Here is a 19,139-nt window from a genome sequence, read left to right as displayed (position 1 = left end):
TCGAACCTAGAGCCTAAAATCCACCTCACAGGGATGTTCAGCCAATCTCAGCCCAGTGTGGTTGCCTGGCAACCACAAGCCTGTGGATTTCTGTGAACAGTTTCAGCCCAACTCTGCAGCTTTCCACCTCATACAACCACAGCCATTCCAATCATGCAGTATTTGATTCACCTCTCTATGTTGCCTCAGAATTTTCTTTGAACTTGTGGGGATCAAGCAAATTTGACATATTGTGACAAGTGGAGGGAAGTAATTGGCTCTGTCTTTAGCTCTGTTTGTGGTATATGGTGTCCAAAGATGACTAGCCCAGTCTATTCAGTTATCAAACTTAGAAAGCCAAATGTTTCAAGGGAGGAAAGAAAATGCCACAATGATTTGGGTTCTGCCAAGTTTCTGGTGGCTTGGGAAGCCAACCTGCAAACCATACATGCAGTCTCTGCTGGATTACTGCCACCATGGTAGTATCAGTTAGCACTAAAAGCCAGGAAGCAGAAGATGAGACCCAAAATGAAAGTGAATCCTTGCAGTGCATGAATATTTGGAGTGCCTGCTTCAACTATCCAGCTTCCTCGGGGTTCACTTGTCTGCAATCGCTATTTCAAGGAGGTCTGCAGCCATTCCAGCATAACCCTGAACACTAAACAGGAGGTACTAGCTCAATACCTTAACACCAGCAGGTTTTCCCAGAATTCAACTGTAAAATGGTGAAAGGGAAACCCTTAGAAAAGGGATGCAAATGCCCCTTTCACTAGAAATCCCAGGTATTTTCTCATGGCATGGAATATTTAGACTGCACAACTCATGTAGTGAACCCAGGGACCTAGACCAAGTGTGTCTAGTTTAATGTTGTCCTCTTTTTGGAAACAGCATCTTATGTAGTTGTTGAAAGAGGCCTTGAGATAAATTCGTAGCCCAAGATGGACTGGAACTCCCAAGGATCCATCCACCTCAGCCCCCAGATTGCTGGGATTATAGGCATGAGGGGCCATGCCAAGCATGTGCACAGAGATTCTTACATAATTTGTGAAATCCCACTACTGGTCTATAGGTAGCTTCTGTGCTTCAGGCTTTAGGAATATGCCTCTCTTTGTTTTGGCTCCCCTTGTTCAGGTGTCCATTTCTATTGTGATAAGCTCCAAGGCCCCAGGCAAGGGAGTGGCTGCCCTTCCTCTGGTGTGTCCTTGGATGATTACAGCCCAGGTGAACAGGGTTCAAATATATTGGATCCTGTGCATTTGAAGAGGAAATGAGTAAAGATTCATGAGTTAATGTGGACATGCCAGGGAATTGAGGGGCCATGATAGAGACAAAACTTCAGGCCATGGGCTGAAGGCTGAGGATTCTGTACCTCTAGCTTCTTGAATAGTGGGCCTGCTGAGCAACTGTGTGCTCTCAAATGTAATTTGATGGGTTTTGTTTTAATTTATTTTGTTTTTTGCTTTGGTTTTTTACATGGAAGGAACTGTACCATGGTTTGAAGAAGCTGGAGTGTCTTACCTAAGAGAAATTTGCAAAAAGGGACAATTCAGCAGCCAAGAATTTCTCAAATGCCCTTGGCGTTTTAAAAAAAGTGACATAAAGTTGAGTGTGTCATGTCCATGTCTCTTTACAAAAGATTTTACCTCCTATTTGATAGGAATTACTGTTTCTTTGAAAGGTCAACCTGCACTGAAATAAAGATAATCCCTCCTTTCCTCATTCTGCTTGAAACCACATCCTTTGTTAGTTATATTTTCTTACGCAGCAACACTTGGAGATGACTACAGCGAGAGTTTCCCATTGGCGGAATTTCCACGGAGACACATGAAGTAATACTGCACAATTTCAAGTGAAGTGCACTGTCCCTTGACAATGGCAAGTCTGGGCAAATCTCTAGTAACTGAAAATCTTAGAAAGTCTGAAAGTGAGTGAATGGAAATGTGCCTCTCCACATTTGGACAGGGCCTCTCCTGAAGCACACATTTGTGGAAAAAGTAATTATGAGAGACGAATGAACTCCCAAAACGGAATGGAAATTTTCTTGTTTAGGACTGGAACGCTATGGCCTGGAGCCCTGTGGTTCTAACTGGATGAGCAAAGTGTGAGCAGAGATCAAAGTAAAACACACACCATTTAGTCAACTCGATATTTAACCAGGTGTCCAGAGTAGTGGCAAACTGTACTTGTGTCAATTTGCTCAAATCCTGTCTTCACAAGAAAGTAAATTCCAGCACGACCAGTGACTAGAGGAGGACACATTTCAAAGGACTTGTAAAAAGTCCAACCCTGAACTTAGCCCAACACTGAATTTAGATGAAAAATAGCAGAGTCTGTTAGTCTTTCAAGTTTTAATAGGAGAAACTTATAGCATGTAATAGCTGTTACATGAATAACTTCAGAGCTTTTGGAGAGGTCGAAATCACTATGAGTGAGGGCTTCCCTGACTCACAAAGTTAAAAATAGTAAAACAAACAATTTGCAAAACCAATCAACCAATTAAATACAAACACTAAGTCCAAAGGGTTTCACTGGTTTTAAAACCACTTATGGAATGCACAACTATTGATGAGGCTTACTCTGCATTCTGCTTTACTCAGGCCTGGTACATCAGCAAAGGTGAAAGCAAAATTCAAAATGTTATGTGAAGTGACCATTTCATTGTTGAAACTATGACCCAATAGACATTTTCTCTTTTGAAACTTCATACATTATCCATATATGTTCTCAAAGGGAAGGAATACACAGGATTTAGGCTGAATTATTTTTTTCAGTATTTTGTGTTCCACCAGATTTATTTGAAATCTCCTGTCCTGCATCCACTGCCCAATGCAGAAGGCCACACATAGGACAACCCACATGAGAACTTCACTTCTACAGCCTGATTATATCATCATGAGAATATAATTTTCCTTTCATCATCAAAGATTTTTACATCAGATTAACCAGCTCTCTTGCTTGCCCATGTTTTTCCCTGGTTTTTGTACCTTGAAATGGGTGTGCACTCTTCCCAGCCTTGATCTCCATCTTCCCCCATATTTCCAAACATATTCATCTGGGAAACATGTAAAGATCTTATTCGGGGCTTGTTTCATTGTTTTCAAATATCTGCCATTGAAATTCAACTTCCACCACTGTCTCTCATATCCAAAGCTATGTGCTTGCAGAGGATTTCTGCTGAGAAATTTCACAGAAAGCTCTTATACTGCAGGTGAATGATGCCAGCAAGTCTTGATTGAATAGCTTAGGGAACAGGACTCAGCCAAATGACTGACATGACAAGGGAAAAGCGTATGCTCAAGGATAGGACATGGCAGAGGTCATCTGCCAGGCCCTGGCATATTTAATATCCCATTGAAAGTACATCAATGTGTAGATTGGCAAGCATTTCCATCCCCTAATTCTGAGCAGTAAAGCCTTCGGAGAGAATATTGTGGCATACCAGGCCAAGAATATTCATCCTATTTAAATCTTGCCCTACAAGGTCCTCTGTGCCACTGAGGTCTCCATGGCAACGCCCAGCATTGTGACTCAGGTCTCCTACTGCACACTTGTATCCTAGAGCCTAAAGTCCAGCTCACAATGGTGCTCAGCCAATCACAGCCCATTGTGGTTGCCTGGCAACCACAAGCTTGTGGATTTCTGTGAACTGTTTCAGCCCAACTCTGCAGCTTTCCACCTCATACAACCACAGCCATTCCAATCATGCAGTATTTGATTAGCCTCTCTATGTTGCCTCAGAATTTTTTTTTACAGTTGTAGTGATCAAGAAAATTTGACATATTTTGAGAAGTGGAGGGAAGTAATTGGAAAACCTTTTGGTATGTCTGAGGTCTATGGGTTCCAAACTTGACTATCCCAGTCTTTTAAATTTTCAAACCTAGAGCCTAAAATCCACCTCACAGGGATGTTCAGCCAATCGCAGCCCAGTGTGGTTGCCTGGCAACCACAAGCCTGTGGATTTCTGTGAACAGTTTCAGCCCAACCCTGCAGCTTTCCACCTCATACAACCACAGCCATTCCAATCATGCAGTATTTGATTCACCTCTCTAAGTTGCCTCAGAATTTTCTTTGAACTTGTGGTGATCAAGCAAATTTGACATATTTTGACAAGTGGAGGGAAGTAATTGGCTCTGTCTTTAGCTCTGTTTGTGGTATATGGGGTCCAAAGGTGACTAGCCCAGTCTATTCAGTTATCAAACTTAGAAAGCCAAATGTTTCAAGGGAGGAAAGAAAATGCCACAATGATTTGGGTTCTGCCAAGTTTCTGGTGGCTTGGGAAGCCAACCTGCAAACCATACATGCAGTCTCTGCTGGATTACTGCCACCATGGTAGTATCAGTTAGCACTAAAAGCCAGCAACCAGAAGATGAGACCCAAAATGAAAGTGAATCCTTGCAGTGCATGAATAGTTGGAGTGCCTGCTTCAACTATCCAGCTTCCTCGGGGTTCACTTGTCTGCAATCGCTATTTCAAGGAGGTCGGCAGCCATTCCAGCATAACCCTGAACAGTAAACATGAGGTTCTAGCTCAATACCTTATCACCAGCAGGTTTTCCCAGAATTCAACTGTAACATGGTGAAAGGGAAACGCTTAGAAAAGGGATGCAAATGCCCCTTTCACTAGAAATCCCAGGTATTTTCTCATGGCATGGGATATTTAGACTCCACAACTCATGTAGTGAACCCAGGGACCTAGACCAAGTGTGTCTAGTTTAATGTTGTCCTCTTTTTGGAAACAGCATCTTATGTAGTTGTTGAAAGAGGCCTTGAGATAAATTCGTAGCCCAAGATGGACTGGAACTCCCAAGGATCCATCCACCTCAGCCCCCAGATTGCTGGGATTATAGGCATGAGGGACCATGCCAAGCATGTGCACAGAGATTCTTACATAATTTGTGAAATCCCACTACTGGTCTATAGGTAGCTTCTGTGCTTCAGGCTTTAGGAATATGCCTCTCTTTGTTTTGGCTCCCCTTGTTCAGGTGTCCATTTCTATTGTGATAAGCTCCAATGCCCCAGGCAAGGGAGTGGCTGCCCTTCCTCTGGTGTGTCCTTGGATGATTACAGCCCAGGTGAACAGGGTTCAAATATATTGGATCCTGTTCATTTGAAGAGGAAATGAGTAAAGATTCATGAGTTAATGTGGACATGCCAGGGAATTGAGGGGCCATGATAGAGACAAAACTTCAGGCCATGGGCTGAAGGCTGAGGATTCTGTACCTCTAGCTTCTTGAATAGTGGGCCTGCTGAGCAATTGTGTGTTCTCAAATGTAATTTGATGGGTTTTGTTTTAATTTATTTTGTTTTTTGCTTTGGTTTTTTACATGGAAGGAACTGTACCATGGTTTGAAGAAGCTGGAGTGTCTTACCTAAGAGAAATTTGCAAAAAGGGACAATTCAGCAGCCAAGAATTTCTCAAATGCCCTTGGCGTTTTAAAAAAAGTGACATAAAGTTGAGTGTGTCATGTCCATGTCTCTTTACAAAAGATTTTACCTCCTATTTGATAGGAATTACTGTTTCTTTGAAAGGTCAACCTGCACTGAAATAAAGATAATCCCTCCTTTCCTCATTCTGCTTGAAACCACATCCTTTGTTAGTTATATTTTCTTACGCAGCAACACTTGGAGATGACTACAGCGAGAGTTTCCCATTGGTGGAATTTCCACGGAGACACATGAAGTAATACTGCACAATTTCAAGTGAAGTGCACTGTCCCTTGACAATGGCAAGTCTGGGCAAATCTCTAGTAACTGAAAATCTTAGAAAGTCTGAAAGTGAGTGAATGAAAATGGGCCTCTCCGCATTTGGACAGGGCCTCTCCTGACGCGCACATTTGTGGAAAAAGTAATTATGAGAGACAAATGAACTCCCAAACGGAATGGAAATTTTCTTGTTTAGGCCTGGAACGCTATGGCCTGGAGCCCTGTGGTTCTAACTGGATGAGCAAAGTGTCAGCAGAGATCAAAGTAAAACACACACCATTTAGGGAACTCGATATTTAACCAGGTGTCCAGAGTAGTGGCAAACTGTACTTGTGTCAATTTGCTCAAATCCTGTCTTCACAAGAAAGTAAATTCAAGCACGACCAGTGACTAGAGGAGGACACATTTCAAAGGACTTGTAAAAAGTCCAACCCTGAACTTAGCCCAACACTGAATTTAGATGAAAAGTAGCAGAGTCTGTTAGTCTTTCAAGTTTTAATAGGAGAAACTTATAGCATGTAATAGCTGTTACATGAATAACTTCAGAGCTTTTGGAGAGGTCGAAATCACTATGAGTGAGGGCTTCCCTGACTCACAAAGTTAAAAATAGTAAAACAAACAATTTGCAAAACCAATCAACCAATTAAATACAAACACTAAGTCCAAAGGGTTTCACTGGTTTTAAAACCACTTATGGAATGCACAACTATTGATGAGGCTTACTCTGCATTCTGCTTTACTCAGGCCTGGTACATGAGCAACTGTGAAAGCAAAATTCAAAATGTTATGTGAAGTGACCATTTCATTGTTGAAACCATGACCCAATAGACATTTTCTCTTTTGAAACTACGTACATTATCCATATATGTTCTCAAAGGGAAGGAATACACAGGATTCAGGCTGAATATTTTTTTCAGTATTTTGTGTTCCACCAGATTTATTTGAAGATCTCCTGTCCTGCATCCACTGCCCAATGCAGAAGGCCACACATAGGACAACCCACATGAGAACTTCACTTCTACAGCCTGATTATATCATCATGAGAATATAATTTTCCTTTCATCATCAAAGATTTTTACATCCGATTAACCAGCTCTCTTGCTTGCCCATGTTTTTACCTGGTTTTTGTACCTTGAAATGGGTGTGCACTCTTCCCAGCCTTGATCTCCATCTTCACCCATATTTCCAAACATATTCATCTAGGAAACATGTAAAGATCTTATTCGGGGCTTGTTTCATTGTTTTCAAATATCTGCCCTTGAAATTCAACTTCCACCACTGTCTCTCATATCCAAAGCTGTGTGCTTGCAGAGGATTTCTGCTGAGAAATTTCACAGAAAGCTCTTATACTGCAGGTGAATGATGCCAGCAAGTCTTGACTGAATAGCTTAGGGAACAGGACTCAGCCAAATGACTGACATGACAAGGGAAAAGCGTATTCTCAAGGATGGGACATGGCAGAGGTCATCTGCCAGGCCCTGGCAAATTTAATATCCCATTGAAAGTACATCAATGTGTAGATTGGCAAGCATTTCCATCCACAAATTCTGAGCAGTGAAGCCTTCAGAGAGAATATTGTGGCATACCAGGCCAAGAATATTCATCCTATTTAATCTTGCCCTACAAGGTCCTCTGTGCCACTGAGGTCTCCATGGCAACGCCCAGCATTGTGACTCAGGTCTCCTACTGCACACTTGTATCCTAGAGCCTAAAGTCCAGCTCACAATGGTGCTCAGCCAATCACAGCCCATTGTGGTTGCCTGGCAACCACAAGCTTGTGGATTTCTGTGAACTGTTTCAGCCCAACTCTGCAGCTTTCCACCTCATACAACCACAGCCATTCCAATCATGCAGTATTTGATTAGCCTCTCTATGTTGCCTCAGAATTTTTTTTACAGTTGTAGTGATCAAGAAAATTTGACATATTTTGAGAAGTGGAGGGAAGTAATTGGAAAACCTTTTGGTATGTCTGAGGTCTATGGGTTCCAAACTTGACTATCGCAGTCCTTTAAATTTTCGAACCTAGAGCCTAAAATCCACCTCACAGGGATGTTCAGCCAATCTCAGCCCAGTGTGGTTGCCTGGCAACCACAAGCCTGTGGATTTCTGTGAACAGTTTCAGCCCAACTCTGCAGCTTTCCACCTCATACAACCACAGCCATTCCAATCATGCAGTATTTGATTCACCTCTCTATGTTGCCTCAGAATTTTCTTTGAACTTGTGGGGATCAAGCAAATTTGACATATTGTGACAAGTGGAGGGAAGTAATTGGCTCTGTCTTTAGCTCTGTTTGTGGTATATGGTGTCCAAAGATGACTAGCCCAGTCTATTCAGTTATCAAACTTAGAAAGCCAAATGTTTCAAGGGAGGAAAGAAAATGCCACAATGATTTGGGTTCTGCCAAGTTTCTGGTGGCTTGGGAAGCCAACCTGCAAACCATACATGCAGTCTCTGCTGGATTACTGCCACCATGGTAGTATCAGTTAGCACTAAAAGCCAGGAAGCAGAAGATGAGACCCAAAATGAAAGTGAATCCTTGCAGTGCATGAATATTTGGAGTGCCTGCTTCAACTATCCAGCTTCCTCGGGGTTCACTTGTCTGCAATCGCTATTTCAAGGAGGTCTGCAGCCATTCCAGCATAACCCTGAACACTAAACAGGAGGTACTAGCTCAATACCTTAACACCAGCAGGTTTTCCCAGAATTCAACTGTAAAATGGTGAAAGGGAAACCCTTAGAAAAGGGATGCAAATGCCCCTTTCACTAGAAATCCCAGGTATTTTCTCATGGCATGGAATATTTAGACTGCACAACTCATGTAGTGAACCCAGGGACCTAGACCAAGTGTGTCTAGTTTAATGTTGTCCTCTTTTTGGAAACAGCATCTTATGTAGTTGTTGAAAGAGGCCTTGAGATAAATTCGTAGCCCAAGATGGACTGGAACTCCCAAGGATCCATCCACCTCAGCCCCCAGATTGCTGGGATTATAGGCATGAGGGGCCATGCCAAGCATGTGCACAGAGATTCTTACATAATTTGTGAAATCCCACTACTGGTCTATAGGTAGCTTCTGTGCTTCAGGCTTTAGGAATATGCCTCTCTTTGTTTTGGCTCCCCTTGTTCAGGTGTCCATTTCTATTGTGATAAGCTCCAAGGCCCCAGGCAAGGGAGTGGCTGCCCTTCCTCTGGTGTGTCCTTGGATGATTACAGCCCAGGTGAACAGGGTTCAAATATATTGGATCCTGTGCATTTGAAGAGGAAATGAGTAAAGATTCATGAGTTAATGTGGACATGCCAGGGAATTGAGGGGCCATGATAGAGACAAAACTTCAGGCCATGGGCTGAAGGCTGAGGATTCTGTACCTCTAGCTTCTTGAATAGTGGGCCTGCTGAGCAACTGTGTGCTCTCAAATGTAATTTGATGGGTTTTGTTTTAATTTATTTTGTTTTTTGCTTTGGTTTTTTACATGGAAGGAACTGTACCATGGTTTGAAGAAGCTGGAGTGTCTTACCTAAGAGAAATTTGCAAAAAGGGACAATTCAGCAGCCAAGAATTTCTCAAATGCCCTTGGCGTTTTAAAAAAAGTGACATAAAGTTGAGTGTGTCATGTCCATGTCTCTTTACAAAAGATTTTACCTCCTATTTGATAGGAATTACTGTTTCTTTGAAAGGTCAACCTGCACTGAAATAAAGATAATCCCTCCTTTCCTCATTCTGCTTGAAACCACATCCTTTGTTAGTTATATTTTCTTACGCAGCAACACTTGGAGATGACTACAGCGAGAGTTTCCCATTGGCGGAATTTCCACGGAGACACATGAAGTAATACTGCACAATTTCAAGTGAAGTGCACTGTCCCTTGACAATGGCAAGTCTGGGCAAATCTCTAGTAACTGAAAATCTTAGAAAGTCTGAAAGTGAGTGAATGAAAATGGGCCTCTCCACATTTGGACAGGGCCTCTCCTGAAGCACACATTTGTGGAAAAAGTAATTATGAGAGACGAATGAACTCCCAAAACGGAATGGAAATTTTCTTGTTTAGGACTGGAACGCTATGGCCTGGAGCCCTGTGGTTCTATCTGGATGAGCAAAGTGTGAGCAGAGATCAAAGTAAAACACACACCATTTAGTCAACTCGATATTTAACCAGGTGTCCAGAGTAGTGCCAAACTGTACTTGTGTCAATTTGCTCAAATCCTGTCTTCACAAGAAAGTAAATTCCAGCACGACCAGTGACTAGAGGAGGACACATTTCAAAGGACTTGTAAAAAGTCCAACCCTGAACTTAGCCCAAAACTGAATTTAGATGAAAAATAGCAGAGTCTGTTAGTCTTTCAAGTTTTAATAGGAGAAACTTATAGCATGTAATAGCTGTTACATGAATAACTTCAGAGCTTTTGGAGAGGTCGAAATCACTATGAGTGAGGGCTTCCCTGACTCACAAAGTTAAAAATAGTAAAACAAACAATTTGCAAAATCAATCAACCAATTAAATACAAACACTAAGTCCAAAGGGTTTCACTGGTTTTAAAACCACTTATGGAATGCACAACTATTGATGAGGCTTACTCTGCATTCTGCTTTACTCAGGCCTGGTACATCAGCAAATGTGAAAGCAAAATTCAAAATGTTATGTGAAGTGACCATTTCATTGTTGAAACTATGACCCAATAGACATTTTCTCTTTTGAAACTTCATACATTATCCATATATGTTCTCAAAGGGAAGGAATACACAGGATTTAGGCTGAATTATTTTTTTCAGTATTTTGTGTTCCACCAGATTTATTTAAAATCTCCTGTCCTGCATCCACTGCCCAATGCAGAAGGCCACACATAGGACAACCCACATGAGAACTTCACTTCTACAGCCTGATTATATCATCATGAGAATATAATTTTCCTTTCATCATCAAAGATTTTTACATCAGATTAACCAGCTCTCTTGCTTGCCCATGTTTTTCCCTGGTTTTTGTACCTTGAAATGGGTGTGCACTCTTCCCAGCCTTGATCTCCATCTTCCCCCATATTTCCAAACATATTCATCTGGGAAACATGTAAAGATCTTATTCGGGGCTTGTTTCATTGTTTTCAAATATCTGCCATTGAAATTCAACTTCCACCACTGTCTCTCATATCCAAAGCTATGTGCTTGCAGAGGATTTCTGCTGAGAAATTTCACAGAAAGCTCTTATACTGCAGGTGAATGATGCCAGCAAGTCTTGATTGAATAGCTTAGGGAACAGGACTCAGCCAAATGACTGACATGACAAGGGAAAAGCGTATGCTCAAGGATAGGACATGGCAGAGGTCATCTGCCAGGCCCTGGCATATTTAATATCCCATTGAAAGTACATCAATGTGTAGATTGGCAAGCATTTCCATCCCCTAATTCTGAGCAGTAAAGCCTTCGGAGAGAATATTGTGGCATACCAGGCCAAGAATATTCATCCTATTTAAATCTTGCCCTACAAGGTCCTCTGTGCCACTGAGGTCTCCATGGCAACGCCCAGCATTGTGACTCAGGTCTCCTACTGCACACTTGTATCCTAGAGCCTAAAGTCTAGCTCACAATGGTGCTCAGCCAATCACAGCCCATTGTGGTTGCCTGGCAACCACAAGCTTGTGGATTTCTGTGAACTGTTTCAGCCCAACTCTGCAGCTTTCCACCTCATACAACCACAGCCATTCCAATCATGCAGTATTTGATTAGCCTCTCTATGTTGCCTCAGAATTTTTTTTTACAGTTGTAGTGATCAAGAAAATTTGACATATTTTGAGAAGTGGAGGGAAGTAATTGGAAAACCTTTTGGTATGTCTGAGGTCTATGGGTTCCAAACTTGACTATCCCAGTCTTTTAAATTTTCAAACCTAGAGCCTAAAATCCACCTCACAGGGATGTTCAGCCAATCGCAGCCCAGTGTGGTTGCCTGGCAACCACAAGCCTGTGGATTTCTGTGAACAGTTTCAGCCCAACCCTGCAGCTTTCCACCTCATACAACCACAGCCATTCCAATCATGCAGTATTTGATTCACCTCTCTAAGTTGCCTCAGAATTTTCTTTGAACTTGTGGTGATCAAGCAAATTTGACATATTTTGACAAGTGGAGGGAAGTAATTGGCTCTGTCTTTAGCTCTGTTTGTGGTATATGGGGTCCAAAGGTGACTAGCCCAGTCTATTCAGTTATCAAACTTAGAAAGCCAAATGTTTCAAGGGAGGAAAGAAAATGCCACAATGATTTGGGTTCTGCCAAGTTTCTGGTGGCTTGGGAAGCAAACCTGCAAACCATACATGCAGTCTCTGCTGGATTACTGCCACCATGGTAGTATCAGTTAGCACTAAAAGCCAGCAACCAGAAGATGAGACCCAAAATGAAAGTGAATCCTTGCAGTGCATGAATAGTTGGAGTGCCTGCTTCAACTATCCAGCTTCCTCGGGGTTCACTTGTCTGCAATCGCTATTTCAAGGAGGTCGGCAGCCATTCCAGCATAACCCTGAACAGTAAACATGAGGTTCTAGCTCAATACCTTATCACCAGCAGGTTTTCCCAGAATTCAACTGTAACATGGTGAAAGGGAAACGCTTAGAAAAGGGATGCAAATGCCCCTTTCACTAGAAATCCCAGGTATTTTCTCATGGCATGGGATATTTAGACTCCACAACTCATGTAGTGAACCCAGGGACCTAGACCAAGTGTGTCTAGTTTAATGTTGTCCTCTTTTTGGAAACAGCATCTTATGTAGTTGTTGAAAGAGGCCTTGAGATAAATTCGTAGCCCAAGATGGACTGGAACTCCCAAGGATCCATCCACCTCAGCCCCCAGATTGCTGGGATTATAGGCATGAGGGACCATGCCACGCATGTGCACAGAGATTCTTACATAATTTGTGAAATCCCACTACTGGTCTATAGGTAGCTTCTGTGTTTCAGGCTTTAGGAATATGCCTCTCTTTGTTTTGGCTCCCCTTGTTCAGGTGTCCATTTCTATTGTGATAAGCTCCAATGCCCCAGGCAAGGGAGTGGCTGCCCTTCCTCTGGTGTGTCCTTGGATGATTACAGCCCAGGTGAACAGGGTTCAAATATATTGGATCCTGTTCATTTGAAGAGGAAATGAGTAAAGATTCATGAGTTAATGTGGACATGCCAGGGAATTGAGGGGCCATGATAGAGACAAAACTTCAGGCCATGGGCTGAAGGCTGAGGATTCTGTACCTCTAGCTTCTTGAATAGTGGGCCTGCTGAGCAATTGTGTGTTCTCAAATGTAATTTGATGGGTTTTGTTTTAATTTATTTTGTTTTTTGCTTTGGTTTTTTACATGGAAGGAACTGTACCATGGTTTGAAGAAGCTGGAGTGTCTTACCTAAGAGAAATTTGCAAAAAGGGACAATTCAGCAGCCAAGAATTTCTCAAATGCCCTTGGCGTTTTAAAAAAAGTGACATAAAGTTGAGTGTGTCATGTCCATGTCTCTTTACAAAAGATTTTACCTCCTATTTGATAGGAATTACTGTTTCTTTGAAAGGTCAACCTGCACTGAAATAAAGATAATCCCTCCTTTCCTCATTCTGCTTGAAACCACATCCTTTGTTAGTTATATTTTCTTAAGCAGCAACACTTGGAGATGACTACAGCGAGAGTTTCCCATTGGTGGAATTTCCACGGAGACACATGAAGTAATACTGCACAATTTCAAGTGAAGTGCACTGTCCCTTGACAATGGCAAGTCTGGACAAATCTCTAGTAACTGAAAATCTTAGAAAGTCTGAAAGTGAGTGAATGAAAATGGGCTTCTCCACATTTAGACCGGGCCTCTCCTGAAGCACACATTTGTGGAAAAAGTAATTATGAGAGACGAATGAACTCCCAAACGGAATGGAAATTTTCTTGTTTAGGCCTGGAACGGTATGGCCTGGAGCCCTGTGGTTCTAACTGGATGAGCAAAGTGTCAGCAGAGATCAAAGTAAAACACACACCATTTAGGGAACTCGATATTTAACCAGGTGTCCAGAGTAGTGGCAAACTGTACTTGTGTCAATTTGCTCAAATCCTGTCTTCACAAGAAAGTAAATTCCAGCACGACCAGTGACTAGAGGAGGACACATTTCAAAGGACTTGTAAAAAGTCCAACCCTGAACTTAGCCCAACACTGAATTTAGATGAAAAGTAGCAGAGTCTGTTAGTCTTTCAAGTTTTAATAGGAGAAACTTATAGCATGTAATAGCTGTTACATGAATAACTTCAGAGCTTTTGGAGAGGTCGAAATCACTATGAGTGAGGGCTTCCCTGACTCACAAAGTTAAAAATAGTAAAACAAACAATTTGCAAAACCAATCAACCAATTAAATACAAACACTAAGTCCAAAGGGTTTCACTGGTTTTAAAACCACTTATGGAATGCACAACTATTGATGAGGCTTACTCTGCATTCTGCTTTACTCAGGCCTGGTACATGAGCAACTGTGAAAGCAAAATTCAAAATGTTATGTGAAGTGACCATTTCATTGTTGAAACCATGACCCAATAGACATTTTCTCTTTTGAAACTTCGTACATTATCCATATATGTTCTCAAAGGGAAGGAATACACAGGATTCAGGCTGAATATTTTTTTCAGTATTTTGTGTTCCACCAGATTTATTTGAAGATCTCCTGTCCTGCATCCACTGCCCAATGCAGAAGGCCACACATAGGACAACCCACATGAGAACTTCACTTCTACAGCCTGATTATATCATCATGAGAATATAATTTTCCTTTCATCATCAAAGATTTTTACATCAGATTAACCAGCTCTCTTGCTTGCCCTTGTTTTTCCCTGGTTTTTGTACCTTGAAATGGGTGTGCACTCTTCCCAGCCTTGATCTCCATCTTCCCCCATATTTCCAAACATATTCATCTGGGAAACATGTAAAGATCTTATTCGGGCTTGTTTCATTGTTTTCAAATATCTGCCCTTGAAATTCAACTTCCACCACTGTCTCTCATATCCAAAGCTATGTGCTTGCAGAGGATTTGTGCTGAGAAATTTCACAGAAAGCTCTTATACTGCAGGTGAATGATGCCAGCAAGTCTTGACTGAATAGCTTAGGGAACAGGACTCAGCCAAATGACTGACATGACAAGGGAAAAGCGTATGCTCAAGGATAGGACATGGCAGAGGCCATCTGCCAGGCCCTGGCATATTTAATATCCCATTGAAAGTACATCAATGTGTAGATTGGAAAGCATTTCCATCCACTAATTCTGAGCAGTGAAGCCTTCAGAGAGAATATTGTGGCATACCAGGCCAAGAATATTCATCCTATTTAAATCTTGCCCTACAAGGTCCTCTGTGCCACTGAGGTCTCCATGGCAATGCCCAGCATTGTGACTCAGGTCTCCTACTGCACACTTGTATCCTAGAGCCTAAAGTCCAGCTCACAATGGTGCTCAGCCAATCACAGCTCATTGTGGTTGCCTGGCAACCACAAGCTTGTGGATTTCTGTGAACTGTTTCAGCCCAACTCTGCAGCTTTCCACCTCATACAACCACAGTCATTCCAATCATGCAGTATTTGATTAGCCTCTCTATGTTGCCTCAGAATTTTTTTTTACAGTTGTAGTGATCAAGAAAATTTGACATATTTTGAGAAGTGGAGGGAAGTAATTGGAAAACCTTTTGGTATGTCTGAGGTCTATGGGTTCCAAACTTGACTATCCCAGTCTTTAAAAATTTTCAAACCTAGAGCCTAAAATCCACCTCACAGGGATGTTCAGCCAATCTCAGCCCAGTGTGGTTGCCTGGCAACCACAAGCCTGTGGATTTCTGTGAACAGTTTCAGCCCAACTCTGCAGCTTTCCACCTCATACAACCACAGCCATTCCAATCATGCAGTATTTGATTCACCTCTCTAAGTTGCCTCAGAATTTTCTTTGAACTTGTGGTGATCAAGCAAATTTGACAAATTTCGACAAGTGGAGGGAAGTAATTGGCTCTGTCTTTAGCTCTGTTTGTGGTATATGGGGTCCAAAGGTGACTAGCCCAGTCTATTCAGGTATCAAACTTAGAAAGCCAAATGTTTCAAGGGAGGAAAGAAAATGCCACAATGATTTGGGTTCTGCCAAGTTTCTGGTGGCTTGGGAAGCAAACCTGCAAACCATACATGCAGTCTCTCCTGGATTACTGCCACCATGGTAGTATCAGTTAGCACTAAATCCAGCAACCAGAAGATGAGACCCAAAATGAAAGTGAATCCTTGCAGTGCATGAATATTTGGAGTGCCTGCTTCAACTATCCAGCTTCCTTGGGGTTCACTTGTCTGCAATCGCTATTTCAAGGAGGTCTGCAGCCATTCCAGCATAACCCTGAACACTAAACATGAGGTACTAGCTCAATACCTTAACACCAGCAGGTTTTCCCAGAATTCAACTGTAAAATGGTGAAAGGGAAACCCTTAGAAAAGGGATCCAAATGCCCCTTTCACTAGAAATCCCAGGTATTTTCTCATGGCATGGAATATTTAGACTCCACAACTCATGTAGTGAACCCAGGGACCTAGACCAAGTGTGTCTAGTTTAATGTTGTCCTCTTTTTGGAAACAGCATCTTATGTAGTTGTTGAAAGAGGCCTTAAGATAAATTCGTAGCCCAAGATGGACTGGAACTCCCAAGGATCCATCCAGCTCAGCCCCCAGATTGCTGGGATTATAGGCATGAGGGGGCATGCCAAGCATGTGCACAGAGATTCTTACATAATTTGTGAAATCCCACTACCGGTCTATAGGTAGCTTCTGTGCTTCAGGCTTTAGGAATATACCTCTCTTTGTTTTGGCTCCCCTTGTTCAGGTGTCCATTTCTATTGTGATAAGCTCTAAGGCCCCAGGCAAGGGAGTGGCTGCCCTTCCTCTGGTGTGTCCTTGGATGATTGCAGCCCAGGTGAACAGGGTTCAAATATATTGGATCCTGTGCATTTGAAGAGGAAATGAGTAAAGATTCATGAGTTAATATGGACATGCCAGGGAATTGAGGGGCCATGATGGAGACAAAACTTCAGGCCATGGGCTGAAGGCTGAGGATTCTGTACCTCTAGCTTCTTGAATAGTGGGCCTGCTGAGCAATTGTGTGTTCTCAAATGTAATTTGATGGGTTTTGTTTTAATTTATTTTGTTTTTTGCTTTGGTTTTTTACATGGAAGGAACTGTACCATGGTTTGAACAAGCTGGAGTGTCTTACCTAAGAGAAATTTGCAAAAAGGGACAATTCAGCAGCCAAGAATTTCTCAAATGCCCTTGGCGTTTTAAAAAAAGTGACATAAAGTTGAGTGTGTCATGTCCATGTCTCTTTACAAAAGATTTTACCTCCTATTTGATAGGAATTACTGTTTCTTTGAAAGGTCAACCTGCACTGAAATAAAGATAATCCCTCCTTTCATCATTCTGCTTGAAACCACATCCTTTGTTAGTTATATTTTCTTACGCAGCAACACTTGGAGATGACTACAGCGAGAGTTTCCCATTGGTGGAATTTCCACGGAGACACATGAAGTTATACTTCACAATTTCAAGTGAAGTGCACTGTCCCTTGACAATGGCAAGTCTGGGCAAATCTCTAGTAACTGAAAATCTTAGAAAGTCTGAAAGTGAGTGAATGAAAATGGGCCTCTCCACATTTGGACAGGGCCTCTCCTGAAGCACACATTTGTGGAAAAAGTAATTATGAGAGACGAATGAACTCCCAAAACGGAATGGAAATTTTCTTGTTTAGGCCTGGAACGCTATGCCCTGGAGCCCTGTGGTTCTAACTGGATGAGCAAAGTGTGAGCAGAGATCAAAGTAAAACACACACCATTTAGGGAACTCGATATTTAACCAGGTGTCCAGAGTAGTGGCAAACTGTACTTGTGTCAATTTGCTCAAATCCTGTCTTCACAAGAAAGTAAATTCCAGCACGACCAGTGACTAGAGGAGGACACATTTCAAAGGACTTGTAAAAAGTCCAACCCTGAACTTAGCCCAACAATGAATTTAGATGAAAAGTAGCAGAGTCGGTTAGTCTTTCAAGTTTTAATAGGAGAAACTTATAGCATGTAATAGCTGTTACATGAATAACTTCAGAGCTTTTGGAGAGGTCGAAATCACTATGAGTGAGGGCTTCCCTGAATCACAAAGTTAAAAATAGGAAAACAAACAATTTGCAAAACCAATCAACCAATTAAATACAAACACTAAGTCCAAAGGGTTTCACTGGTTTTAAAACCACTTATGGAATGCACAACTATTGATGAGGCTTACTCTGCATTCTGCTTTACTCAGGCCTGGTACATGAGCAACGGTGAAAGCAAAATTCAAAATGTTATGTGAAGTGACCATTTCATTGTTGAAACCATGACCCAATAGACATTTTCTCTTTTGAAGCTTCATACATTATCCATATATGTTCTCAAAGGGAAGGAATACACAGGATTTAGGCTGAATTTTTTTTTCAGTATTTTGTGTTCCACCAGATTTATTTGAAGATCTCCTGTCCTGCATCCACTGCCCAATGCAGAAGGCCACACATAGGACAACCCACATGAGAACTTCACTTCTACAGCCTGATTATATCATCATGAGAATATAATTTTCCTTTCATCATCAAAGATTTTTACATCATATTAACCAGCTCTCTTGCTTGCCCATGTTTTTCCCTGGTTTTTGTACCTTGAAATGGGTGTGCACTCTTCCCAGCCTTGATCTCCATCTTCCCCCATATTTCCAAACATATTCATCTGGGAAACATGTAAAGATCTTATTCGGGGCTTGTTTCATTGTTTTCAAATATCTGCCCTTGAAATTCAACTTCCACCACTGTCTCTCATATCCAAAGCTATGTGCTTGCAGAGGATTTCTGCTGAGAAATTTCACAGAAAGCTCTTATACTGCAGGTGAATGATGCCAGCAAGTCTTGACTGAATAGCTTAGGGAACAGGACTCAGCCAAATGACTGACATGACAAGGGAAAAGCGTATGCTCAAGAATAGGATATGGCAGAGGTCATCTGTCAGGCCCTGGCATATTTAATATCCCATTGAAAGTACATCAATGTGTAGATTGGCAAGCATTTCCATCCCCTAATTCTGAGCAGTAAAGCCTTCGGAGAGAATATTGTGGCATACCAGGCCAAGAATATTCATCCTATTTAAATCTTGCCCTACAAGGTCCTCTGTGCCACTGAGGTCTCCATGGCAACGCCCAGCATTGTGACTCAGGTCTCCTACTGCACACTTGTATCCTAGAGCCTAAAGTCCAGCTCACAATGGTGCTCAGCCAATCACAGCCCATTGTGGTTGCCTGGCAACCACAAGCTTGTGGATTTCTGTGAACTGTTTCAGCCCAACTTTGCAGCTTTCCACCTCATACAACCACAGCCATTCCAATCATGCAGTATTTGATTAGCCTCTCTATGTTGCCTCAGAATTTTTTTTTACAATTGTAGTGATCA

This window comes from Cavia porcellus, unplaced genomic scaffold, assembly GCF_034190915.1.
Source record: "Cavia porcellus strain 051 isolate PalLab524CR breed Dunkin Hartley unplaced genomic scaffold, mCavPor4.1 scaffold_60, whole genome shotgun sequence".
Lineage (NCBI taxonomy): Eukaryota > Metazoa > Chordata > Mammalia > Rodentia > Caviidae > Cavia > Cavia porcellus.
The sequence above is the reverse complement of the archived record's forward strand: the minus strand, read 5'-3'. Positions refer to the sequence as shown.